General features: G+C 48.6%; 1 long non-coding RNA gene across 1 annotated transcript in view; it reads left to right on the forward strand.

The window, feature by feature from the left end:
• LOC132428296 (uncharacterized) overlaps positions 1-13,062 on the forward strand; it is a 40,498-nt gene that overhangs the window by 23,184 nt on the left and 4,252 nt on the right. The gene's annotated exons all lie outside the window — the stretch shown is intronic.

Genomic DNA, 13,062 nt, shown 5'->3' on the forward strand with positions numbered 1-13,062 from the left:
AATGTCTTTCCATTTATTTAAGTCTTCCTTAATTTCTTTCAACAATATTTTATAGTTTTCAGCATATAAATTTTGTGTTTTGTTAAATTTATATTCCTAAATATTTTTGATGATATTATAAATGGAATTCTTTTCTTAATTTCATTTCTGGTGTGTTCATTCCTAGTGTAAAAAAATAATATTGATCTTATATCATAAAACTTTGCTGAACTTATTTCCAACAGTTTTTTTTAGGGAATTCCTTAGGATTTTCTAAATATAAGATCATGTCATCTGCAAATAGAGTTTTACTCCTTCCTTTCCGATCTGAGTATCTTTTATTTATTTTTCTTGCCTAATTTTCCTGGCTAGAACCTCCACTGCCATGGTGAACAGTAGTGATGAGAGTGGGCATCCTTATCTTCCTCCTGATTTATTAGAAAACATCCAGTCTTTCACAACTAAGTACAGTATTAGCTGTGGGGTTTTCATAGATGCCCTTTAACAAGTTGAGGAAGTTTTCTTCTTTATACGGTTTGTTGAATACTTTTATCATGAAGGATTGTCGGATTTTTGTCAAGTCCTAATTGATGCCAAATTGTTGAGATGATCATGTTGTTTTGTCCTTTATTTCATTGGTATGGTGCATTACATTAAATGATTTTTGTGTGTTAAACCAACTGTGCATTCCAGGGATAAATTCTACTTGGTTATGGTGTATAATCTTCTTTATGTATCAGTTTGCTAGCCGTGTCTTGAGGTCTTTTTCATCTATACTAATAAGAGACTTGGTCTATATTTTTCTTTTCTTGTGACACTTTTGTCTGGTTTTGTAAACCCTCCATTTTTTATGTTTGTGAGGCCACTGTTTTACTGATTGACTACCTTGTGCCAGTGCCACATTCCTTTTATTATTGTAGCATCTTATGAGATTTAGGAGAAGTAGACTCTTTATTACCCATGTTTCTCAAAAAGTTTGAGCTAATCTTGCCTATCCGCCAATCTTGCCTATGAACTTCATAATCATTTTATTGAAACATTCCAATGAGGGTTTTTTTAATTGGAATTTTTTAGTGGAATGGCACTAAAACTCTATATTAACTCGGTGAGAATTCACATATTTTTAATTTTCCATTTTCCCATCCAAGAAAAACCCATAGCTTTAGCGTTTCTCTAAAGATGTAAGCTCCTTCCATCTCCCAAGTTTTTCCTTTATATAGATTGTATTTACATATACAATTATCCCACATTTTCTGGTTTTGTTTCTACTATGATTGGAAGCTCTCTATTTTCTTGTTATTGTTGACATGTAGTAAATCTATCCTATTCTGGCCCTGGGCTGAATTATTTGTAATTCCGATAGTTTAATTGGTTCTTTGGGCTTTCTAGGCATACAAATCACTGCAAATAATAGTTATTTCATCTTCCTTTCCGACAACATTTGTTTATGTCTCATTACTTTGGCTAAACCCCCAAGAAACAAGTTACTAACAACGAGAGCAGCATCCTGCACTGACTTTTCAGCATTGTTGCATTTGAGACGTGCACAGTATTTTTTCTCATGATGAATTTTCCTTCTAGTTTCATTTTTAGAGGTCTTTCCTGGAGATGCACGTTTAATTGCGTCACTAATGTGCTGATATGCTATATTGTATTAAGACTGCCTAATGATTATGAAATTGCCTCTGTTATTAAATTACTCTGAGAATGTTAATTAAAACATTCCATTTAACAGTTCATTCTTATTCTGTATCTGATTTTTGGGGAAATCTCAGTTTTTTAAGGTATAAACATAAAACAGCTTTATTTTTCCCTGTTATGGCTAGCAGTTTTCTTCTGACCACGCTCACTACCCTGCTGCCTAGCAGGGCTCTTGGTGGCTTCTTGGTCAGATCCCGTAACTTCCCTGTCTCCTTCAGTTTTTAGAAGTGTGTTTTTTTTTTTTTCTGTATTTAAGAGTCTGTCCTACTCATTTTTCCTCAAAAGATTTATCTATTTAATTTTCAAATAGGTTAATACATTGACATAACCTTTAAAAATCAAAAAATATTAAAAGGGAACTTCCCTGGTGGTGCAGTGGTTAAGAATCTGCCTGTCAGTGCAGGGGACATGGGTTCGAGCCCTGGTCTGGGAAGATCCCACATGCCGCGAAGCAACTAAGCCCGTGTGCCACAACTACCGAGGCTGCGCTCTAGAGCCGCAAGCCACAACTACTGACCCTGTGTGCCACAGCTACTGAGCCCACATGCTGCAACTACTGAAGCTCACGACTACTACTAGAGCCCATGCTCCACAATAAGAGAAGCCACCGCAATGAGAGCACGTGCACCACAACAAAGAGTAGCCCCTGCTTGCCGCAAATAGAGAAAGCCCGTGTGCAGCAACAAAGACCCAATGTAGCCAAAAATAAGTAAATAAATAAATTTATTAAAAATATATATATATATTAAAAGGCATGTATTTTAAAGTCTGTCTCCCTCCCAATCCTATTTCCCATCTGCCCAAGCTCCCACCTCTAATAAAAATATGTATACATGTAACTATTGACACTAATTTTTTGTAACTCCTTCCAGAAATTTTTAGGCACATCCAAATAAATTTGAATATACTTTCCCTTTTTACACTGGTGGAAACATAATACTCTTGTGCCCTTTTGCTTTCTTGAGATAGCTTAGGGTTCTTTCTTGATCAGTACAACTGCATCTTATTCCACTGATGGAAATGTTTATACTTTTCTAATTGGTGTGATCAGTTCCTGATTGAAAGAAATCATAGCATCTTTAATCTCTTTCTCCAAGACAATGCTGCAGGGGGTCACCTGTACACGGGCCACTCCCTGCATCTGCAAACAGATCCATGGGCCAGATTCCTGCAGGTGGGATTGCTGGGCTAAAGCACACTTGCTTTTTACTGTGACAGAGGTTGCCAAACTGTCCCCATGGATACGGAATCAACGTAAAATTCCACCAGCAGTGATGGGGGGAGGGGATGCCTGTTGCCCCTAGGCTTTGCCAATCACTTTTCAAAGTTTTGATTTCTTTTTTTTTGCTAAAATAATAAGTGAAAAAAAAGATCTCAGTATGTTTTGGAGTTCTTCTCTTCCTACAGACATGGGGTTGAAAAATCTTTCACAGGTTCTTAAGAGGGATTTGTATTTTCTGTGAACTATCTGTTCACATCCTTTGCCCTTTTCAGCCGTGTTCAAATTTTCCAAAGTTCAACCTCACGCTATTCAAAGTTTCTCTCCCCTCCCTATAGCACAGGCTAGACTGTTTGGGGCGTGGTGGGTAGGAGACCTGGCCTGGAGACACCTCCACACGCTTCTCCCCTCCTCAGGGGTTGGGCAGTGAGCAGTGATCAGCAAGTCGAGGGCTCCTTCTTTGGCTGGCTGCCTGTCCATGGTAGCAGGCATCCCTCCGGTTCAGCCTGGCTCTGATGCCTCTGCTGATGCAGTATTCGAGGTGGTCTGGGGCTAGTGTTCAGCTGTACCTCTTCCGCTTTCCCTTCCTGCCCTACTGGAGACCATCCCTCCCAGAGAGGCCACCATATCTCCCTCTGATCCTATAGGTACATGTATGCTCCCAACCTTTTCTCCAGCTTGGGCATCTCATTGCTTGGCCAAGTGGCCACCTGGGCAGCCCCTACCCCTACCTCTTGCCAACCTCTGGGCTCTAAGGAACTTTAGGGAACTCTGGGATCTTCTGCGTGGGCTTCATCGAACACCATGGAGAACAAGGACGAAGTGGGCATGCTTTGTCTCCTTCTAGGACACACCAGGTCATGGTCCCTTCAAGCCCTACAGTGTGAGGCCCCTGTCCTCAGAAATCCTCCAGCCCAAAGCTACCTCCAGTCCCGTGTTCAGTGTATCCCCAAACCTCAGGAAGCACAGTTGCGGTGACAAAAAGACAAGGCGTCGTCACCCTAGGCGCTCGGAACCCTCTTCCAGGAGACTCTGGAGCAGGCCCATGGGTTCCACAGCTCTGCGACTCCTGGCTGGGAGTCTCCCCTTCCTGGGTTTTTCCAAGGCTCCCTGGGAACCACTTTCCTCTTTGCACGGCATGTGGCGCTCCAAAAGGCCAGACTCTTCCCCTCTTCCTCTTCTTGCTTTATCAAGGTGGGGTGCTGGGAGGAGGCGTACCTCCTTCAGTAATCCCTCGGGGTGGTTTGCTGGCTGACCCAAGCTGCAGCAGAAATTTGAAGAGAACTAAGCTCTGTTTGGCCTTAGCAGCAATTCCAGAGCGACGGGAAAAATCCTGCTCTGCACCCTGTGCTGCTTCCATCACCTTGTTTGATGTTTCTCCTCTACGTATTTCCCTCCCAATTTTACCTTTTGACTTATAAACTGGTAAAGCTCAAGCCGGCCATCAGTGATGCTTCTTAATCTTACTTAGAATCTTACTGAGAATCTTTAGCGGAGGAGCCGGCTATAGTCCCCGCATAAACTCAATGCTTCATTTTAGCTTCCCTAGCGGGGTGGCTGTCTTCCTGTTGTAGGGTTGCACTGGTATCCGGTGAGAAGCAGGGAGCTGGGGTTAGCTTGAGCTGTCATCTTACCCAAGAGTTCGTTCCGGTCTTCTGAGGATGAAGGACAAATTCCCAACCCCCCCCCCTCCCCCGCAACACGTGCCGGAAAGAGAGTGGGAAAGAGCATGTGGAACAGACATCAAGCAATGGGGGAAGGTTTTAGGCCAGGCTGTTCCAGCTCCGAGACCCCGACAAGGGCCCCTCCAGCACGTGGTGATATGGCTGGGGTTTCTCAGCCTCCGCCATCCACTCTCCCTGACTCTCACTTCCCGATTTCTTGCTGCTCGCTTACACGGAACACCCACTGAAGGGCTGAGGACCGCCAAAGAATGAACTACTTCCTACTGTACTCAGAGCTCTTTGGTTCCTTGAAGAGCTAAGTTTAAAATGCCATTGTCAGCAACTTTTCTGTAAAACTAAAGTAAAAGTTTTTTTTTTTTTTTTTAAGTTTCATTATCTGAAGTTTTTCTGCCTTCCCTTGTGCCTTCCACCACCTGTAGGTGCCACCTGGTGTCCTTTCAGCTGACCCATTCTTTCTTCCATTGCCCACAGGGATGCTGCTCAGTTGTGCTCAGATCTCTGCTCCCTTATGCTTGTTGCTAACTGCTTTTTGCCAGCAGGGATACCTAGTTTGTTTTTTTAGCCTCTTTCTTCCTCCCTCATGTTGCAGCTTATGTGTGTGTGTGGATGGATGGATGGATAGATAGAGAGATAGATGGATGGATGGCTAGATAGATGGGTAGATAGATGATAGATAGATAGATAGATAATAGATAGATAAATAAATAGGTAGATGGACAGATAGAGAGTTGCATGCGTGTTCATGTCCCACTACTCTCAGACATTTAAGTACCACCGTGTAAAAAAGAAATGCACTCACCCTCTCTATACCACTGTCCAGTTCCCAGGTTTAAACTTAATTTCACTGATTTCTGTTGCATCATCGGGAAAAGGAGTGCTGTTCACATTTGATCTATCACAATCCGTTTCATCCTGCACATGAGTTTTGTCGCTGTGTCTAACCCACTTCCCATCTTGTGTGTGTGGCCCGGGCTGCTAGGAAGCAGCGCTGATGGTGGTGCAGTGGGAAGCGGGTGGCCCCAGAGGGATGCAGCAGCCTGGCAGCTTTGAGAACACTCTTTATTTCACGGTGTTCCAGTGTTCTTGCCTCTAAAGAGATGGTTGTTTGGATTAGAAACTGTTATTGTTAAGTCAGTGCTCCGTGAGGTGTTACTGTAATTCGTACTCATCCTTCCAGGTAACTTCTGGTTGGCTCAGCCTCTGTCACGAAGGACCATTTTCAAGTCCAACTTCCTGCCACGTGTGCCCTCTCTCTGATCTCAGGTCCAATGTCTCCCTCAAACTCCTGCTTCCTTTCCCAGTGTATCAGTTCAACAGCCTTCAAGGAAAACCAGGGTTCATTTTGGCCTTTCTCCCTCTTGAGCCAAAAGAGAGTCAACAAATCCACTTTGGAAGCTCTGCATCCCGTCATTGCCCCGGGCTCGCTCCCTGGCTTCCCTCAGGCCTCTGCCCAAACGTGCAGCGGCCACCGAGAGGCCACCCGACCGAACCTAACCACTCCTGCCCCACCCTGCCCGTCCCCTCCCCCGCCGTTATTTCTATACACTTGCCTTCCCCATTCGCCCTGGTCTGGGTCTTGGAAGGACTGCCCCCCCACCCCCCGCAATCTCCTAAAGCCAAGCCCCACCCCCACCCCCAGTGTGGCCACCACACAGCTGGAACTTGCTCCCAACTCCCCTTCTCCTGCTGCCTTTCTGATCTGGCCTCTCCCCCACCATTGTTCCCCAATTTCTGAATTTCCACTTCAGATTCTCCCAGGCTCCTGCTCTCCTTGTGCCTCCCATTCCCTTCCTCTCCTCTGTTCCTGCAGAGAACACCGAAACGTTCCCAGCGGCATCTCCAGGGGCAGGGCCACAGCTGTCTTCCTCGTGGTTGGCAGCGTTTTCCACATTTTCTATGACTGTCAAGTGTTACATTTGGGATTCTCACAGTGAAAGTCGTCCTGACAGCAGAGCAGCTTCTGGGGCAGATTTCCTAGCTCCTTTCCTCGCCAGGGCTTTTCTACCAAACCAGAAATTTCATGTGGTTCCTCTGCTGCCTAAAATCTTCCTCACTAGCTTTCTTTCTTTGCTCTGGGGAAAGAAAGAAAAGAAAAGGAAAGGAAGGGAAGGGAAGGGAAAGGAGAGGGAAAGAAAGAGAGACAGAGGGAGAGAGGGAGGGAGGGAGGAAGGAAGGAAAGAAAGGAGGGAGGGAGGGAGGAAAGGAAAGGGGGAAAAAAAGCCTTTGTCGTCTATAGCTCAAGGCAAACACTGCCATTGACCAGGGAGGAGTCTAAGTACCAATTCCAGGACAGGACTGAAATGACGCAGGTGAGCTGGGATGAGCCAGGCCTGCCTCCTTCTTAGGGACCCCAACTCACCTGGCCCTGGGTCAGTGCATTGAGGCCCTGCCTGTTGTTATGTCACAGCTAAGGGGTCTTCATTCTCCCACCCCTTTCAGGCCACGTTTGCCAACCACATTCCCCCAGCCCCCTGCGTGGACGGCTAGCACAGACCAGCGTCCCAGTGCCCTGGCTCCTCCCTGGAGATGAAGGTGGTCTTCAGTGTGGTCCTGTCGAGACTTCTTCCCAAGTGTTCCTGCCTGGAGCTGCCAGGGTCTCCCCCTGCTTAAGCCCTGCTCGGCCGAGCCCAAGCTCAAGCATAAGCCCCGGCTCCAGGCACGAGCTCGCGCAGCCCTGTAGGAGGTTCTGACTGGCCTGAGAACGAAGCTCCCCCTCCCAGGGTTCCCTGTGATCTGTTCACCACAACCCTCCCCGCAAAGGGCCTTCCACTGGCCTCCTTGCTCACTGCCTCTCTGCCCTGTAGTATTTGTTCCTTTCTGTAGCACCTTTCGCTGCAGGAAGGCAGGACCAGGTCTTACTGGGCCATCCCAGCGCCCAGAGAGACCGTTCAGAGTAGGGGCCCAGCTCTCCCGTCTAGAGCCTAGATGTGCTTCATCCCCTGGTCCCTGGGGAGGGCTCTTCCTTCACATCCTCTTGTTTTCCACCATCCCTCCCTCCCCCCACTTCTTTCCCTTGTCCCAGAAGGGGACAGGGGAAGGACAGCACCTGCTTCAGGCCCCCTCCCCTCTTCCTGCCCCAGCCCTGCTCTCCATCCAGACTTCTGTCTGCCTCTGACCTGTGGCGATGCCGTGCGGACCGGGCCAAAGCGAAGAGCAGAACAGGGCTGAGTGTCCTGGGGCCCCCTCCCACACTTGTCACGGGTGCAGTGGTTTTGCTGCACTAGGACCTTGCTCAAGGCTGGTCCTTGGACTCACAGCCCTGAATCCTGGGCCCTACCCTGGACCTCCTGAGTCAGGAGCTGCATTCTAAGAGCCCCTGCACATGAGTGCCTGTGTAAGCCCTGGTCCAGAGGATGCGTTTCCTCCTGCCCACCACGCTGTCCTCCGCCCCCTCCCCCAGCATCTGGCTGGTGTGCTCACAGCCGGGCTTGCAGTCAGCTCCCCACTCCCCTCCCCCACCAGCTACTCCCATGGATCCTGACCTCCCACAGGCAACTGACTCATGCAGGGAGGCCCCTGGCCCTCAGCCCAGTGCTGCGAAGTCTAACAGCGGCTCTTGACTCATGTGCCGGAAGCCACATAGCTAGCACGGACAGGGAAGACTACGAGCCCAGCTCCTGCCTTCATTCACCCAGGCCAGCCTTCAGCCGGTCTTTACAACAGCATCTTTTGACCACAACACAGGTTGGCCCAGCAAACAAGCCAGACACATGCGGTGTGACATTTGCTGCACCATATACCAGCCGTGCGATCCTGCACAAGTTACCGAAGCTTCCTTATCTATGAATGGTGCTAATGACCCCATCGACCTCACGGAGGTAATTCATGCACGTTCACTGTTGTAAGCAGCACATGTTTACAGACTGCTGTTGTGTGCCCTCTGCACCAGGAACAGCAGTGAACAAAACAGACTGATTCCTGTCCTCTGGAGCTTCCTAACAGGGGAATGTGGGCAGCATGGAAATGAAGCTGTGTACACCGTGCCAGCAGGGGCCAGACATGGACAGCATGGCGGCAACGCTTGATGATGAGTGAATGAACGAACGAATGAATGAACACTGTGCAAGTGCAGTTCTTCCATAAGCCCCCCTTCCAATCACAAAGCCGCTCCCGCGCACTTCCACCCTGAGGCCACCTGAAACAGTAAGACATGGGGCTTAAAGCTACTGGGAGTTTAAGAAAAACATTAGAAGGTGGGGGAGGGCTGTCAGCCTTTCCAGCAATGAATGGATATAGAAGAATTGTAGCGATTGTAAACATATTGCAGATGCAGAACACATTTGCCTGGAATAGGCAGTAATTGAGGTGCAATCAGAGTTGTTTTTCCAGGTTTCACAAATTGTATGTGCGTGTGCGTGTGCGTGTGCTTGTGTGTGTGTGTGTGTGTGTGTGTGTGTGCGTGTGTGGTGTCTTAAGGATGGAATACATTTTCTCAAGGTTTCAGAGCCGCCTCAGTTAAAGAAAATGATAGGGACGTTTCAGAGCAATCCCCAGGGTTCTTGTCGCCACTCAGAGCTCCCCTCTGAGGGCTCTCTGAGTCTCCCCAGATCACAGAATTTGAGAGCTCGCGAAGGAGCCCCCAAGAACACCCACCCAAAACCATGTTTCCTGGACAGGAAACTGAGGCCCTGCCTTGCCCAGTGTAAGTAGGTGATTACAGGCAGCAGGAAAAGGAGATTTGCACCCAAGTCCCCTGACTCCCAGACGAGTGCCCTTCACAATATATTGTGTTGGCTTCCATGAATTCATCACACTGGCGATCATTACGGTTGCAACCGGGCTGGGTGGCAAATTCTTCATGCCAACCAAAGGAAGCCAGACGCCAAAGGCTGTAGTTCCACCTACACAACAGTCATGAAAAGGCAAACTGGAGGGACAGATACAGATCGGTGGTCGCCGGGGGCTGGGGGCAGGGGAGGGGCTGACCACAGTGGGGCACAAGGGAACTCTGGGGTGACTGATGTCCTGTATCTCAGCTGTGGTGACATGATCTGTATGCTTTCATCAGAACTCAGAACCATACACCTAACAAAGGCACATTCTACTGTATGTAAATTATACCTTAATTCTTTAAAGCACCCTAAAATAATAATGGTGATGATAATGATCATAATAATAACCTTGAATGCCAAAAAACAGTACGTGTTCAGGGCCGCAACATGGTAGGGCCTTCGAGATACCCCGTGGTCAGAGCAGGGGATGCCCTGTTTGTAACAGTCAAGGATTTCCAACTGCAGACTTTCCTCCTGGAAGGTTTTCCAACTGCACGTCCCTGAAACCAGTGTGCTCCAATCCCAGGCTGGCTTCACTCCCACCCAACACCGGCCCACCCAGTCACCCTGGCCCGCCACTGCCACTGGGACGGCTCCCTCCCTGCTTGTCCCCAAACTACCTTGAGGCAGTGATTCTGTCCTTCCTCTCACACGTCTTCCGCATCCCCGCCCCCATCTGCTACACCTGGTGATACACCTGTGTGATGCCTCCCAGCCTGCCTGCCCGGAGCTTCCGGGATCCCACTACCTCCTCACTCACAGTCGTCAAGGATGCGGTAGGAACTCCCCAACCCAGTTCAGAGACCTCCTCAGACTGGTCCCAACACATAATTAACTCCTGCATTACCTGCCCACGGGATCCCTCCCCACGTACTGCCCCCAGATCAATTCTAAGCTGAGAGCAGCCTCAGTATCAGAGTCTGAAAACAGCTTGGAGGCCCAGAGGGCAAGGGAAAAGAGAAGATGTCAGAGCCGCTGAACCCTAAAATCCCAACAGTCTCTGTCTGGACATCTCCAGGGACGGGGAATTCACCGCTACCTTCGGACAGCTCTGGAATCCAAAGCTAAAGTCTGTCCTCGCCCATGGTCCTAATTCCACACTCTCCTGTCCCGTGCCCAAGAGGGTGTATGTGTGACGACCTTGCCCTCGTCACTCCTGGGTCTTCTCTGCCCGTCCACCCAGCCCCCTTTTGGATGGGCAGGTTCTCACCAGAGCATAGAGCAGGGGTCCCCCACTCATCTGGCCAGGACAGCATCCTCCCAATCTCTCTCGTCTCACAACGTGATCCGAAAACAGTTTAGCTTTTTTTGTAGTTACATCTCCTCGTTGACTCAGGTTAAACCTGCTTTCAATGAAAATCGCCCACCCTGCCCACTAGCTGTGTGTTCCTCGTCGTGTTTGTAACACGCAATGTCCTCCCAGGTGCTCCTGGGAGGGGCGTCCTATTAATTGTCCGGCAACCTAAACGTGACCTTCTTATTCACTGCGCTCTCCTTTCTGGCCACCAGAAATTGCAGGCTGACTCTCCAAGGGAAGTCTGGTTTAGCTAGCGGGATGGGACCTGTCCAACAGATCCCATAGTGTATACCCAGCATTTATGGGTCAGGACATGGATGCTGGATGCTGGGACTACAGGAGTTTGCTGGGGTCACACTGCTGACCTTGACAGTGAAGGAGCTTCCCAGGCCCCCAGAAGCCTGGCCGTGCCCCTGCCCCCAACCAAGCTGCCTCAGGGCAGGACCCTGTCTTAATGCTTCTCAATCTCTAACACCTTAATGCTCGGTTCTCTAGGCTGATTATTCTTGGGCAGGTCATTAATCGAATGTCACCAGACCTTCAGGCAGGGAGGACAGGAGGCAACATCCCAGGGTGAACCTTCTGCTCTGCGTCCTTACGTAGCTGGTTCTAGGAACCAGAATGGTCTTGGAGACTCAAATGTCTCCTGACCAGAAAGTCTGAATTCCTGCCTTAGATAAACAAGGATGTTCTCTGCCTGGGGGTGGGGGTAGCCCACGTCCCTCCTGAATATTCTAAGATCACCTGACCAACTGCCCTGAAATCCTGGTGTGTGTTGGGCCTGGGGTCGGGGGGAAGGGGAGGGTTTGAGCACTCACCCATGGGGAACTCCACAAGCGGGGCTTGGGGTAGCCAGGGCACCTGGCTGTAAGTAGAGGGGCGCAGTGGGAAAGGGGGGTGTGCTGTCAAGTCCAGGGCCCATTCTTTCTGTTTTGCGCAAGAAAGCAGAGACAGAAGACGCGGTTCTTCATGTATCTCTTTCCTGAGTCTCTAAGCCCTTTGAGAACATGATAGCGGTTCTGGACCCATAATCAAGAAAAACGTATACACACACAGCCTCTGCACACAGTCTGCATCCCCCCTAAGCCTCCACAGAACCCACGGGACCCCAGGTTCTAAGTGGGTGGGGAGCCACAAAGAATTCCTAGCTTGGCTCCCCTGTCTGGCAGCCCCCTACCAGCTTACACCTCGTTCGAAGGACGCACATGGTTCACTCCACTCTAAGACCCCTACCCTAGAATAAGGCCTGTGTTGGGAGGAAAAAGGGATTTGCCTGGCAGTCCTGGTGTGTTCCTAATACACCCCTTTTTCCTATGAAACGTGGGTTCAGATGCTGTATCTCCTATGGTCACCCCAGAGGGAGGTGACCATTCTGTTACTCCAGTCCCTGGGATAGCTGTGGGATGCGGGAGGGCTCGTCCTTCCTGCAGCTGCCATACATCATCCTATCAGAGAGGCCACTGAGCCACCAGCCAGACTGGACCCCCCCAGTGGACAGCCACCAGCCAGACTGGACCCCCCAGTGGACAGCCACCAGCCAGACTGGACCCCCCAGTGGACGGCAAGAGGTTTGTCCTCGCAGGGTTTAAGACCTCCCATTTCTAAAAAGGGAACCCTCCTACACTGTTGGTGGGAATGCAAGTTGGTATAGCCACTATGGAAACAATCCTCATTACCATATGATCCAGCAATCCCACTCCTGGGCATATATGCAGACAAAACCCTAATCCAAAAAGATACATGTGCTCCTATGTTCATAGCAGCACAGTTCACCATAGCCAAGACGTGGAAACAACCTAAATGCCCACCAACAACCTAAATGCCCACTTTATCCAATGAATGGATAAAGAAGATGTGGTACATATACACAATGGAATACTACTCAGCCATAAAAAAGAACAAAATGATGCCATTTGCAGCAACATGGATGCAGCTAGAGATTATCATACTAAGTGAAGTAAGTCAGAAAGAGAAAGACAAATACCATATGGTATCACTTATATGTGGAATCTGAAATATGACACAAATGAACCTACCTATGAAACAGACTTAACGGTCACAGAGAACAGACTTGTGTTTGCCAAGGGGGAGGCGGTTGGGGGAGGGATGCAGTGGCAGGTTGGGGTCAGCAGATGTAAGTTATTGTACATGGAATGGATAAACGACAAGGTCGTACTGTATACCACAGGGAACTATATTCAATATCCTATGATGAACCAGAATGGAAAAGAATATTTAAAAAAAGAAGGTATATATGTATAACTGAATCACTTTTCTGTGCAGCAGAAATTAACACAACATTGTAAATCAACTATACTTCAATTAAAAAATAAATAACAATTTAAGAAAAGACTTCCCGTCTCTAAATTTACTGTCCTGGGACCTGTCACTCTCTGACGGCCCTTCCTA

The sequence above is a fragment of the Delphinus delphis genome, chromosome 7 (genome assembly GCF_949987515.2).
Source record: "Delphinus delphis chromosome 7, mDelDel1.2, whole genome shotgun sequence".
NCBI lineage: Eukaryota > Metazoa > Chordata > Mammalia > Artiodactyla > Delphinidae > Delphinus > Delphinus delphis.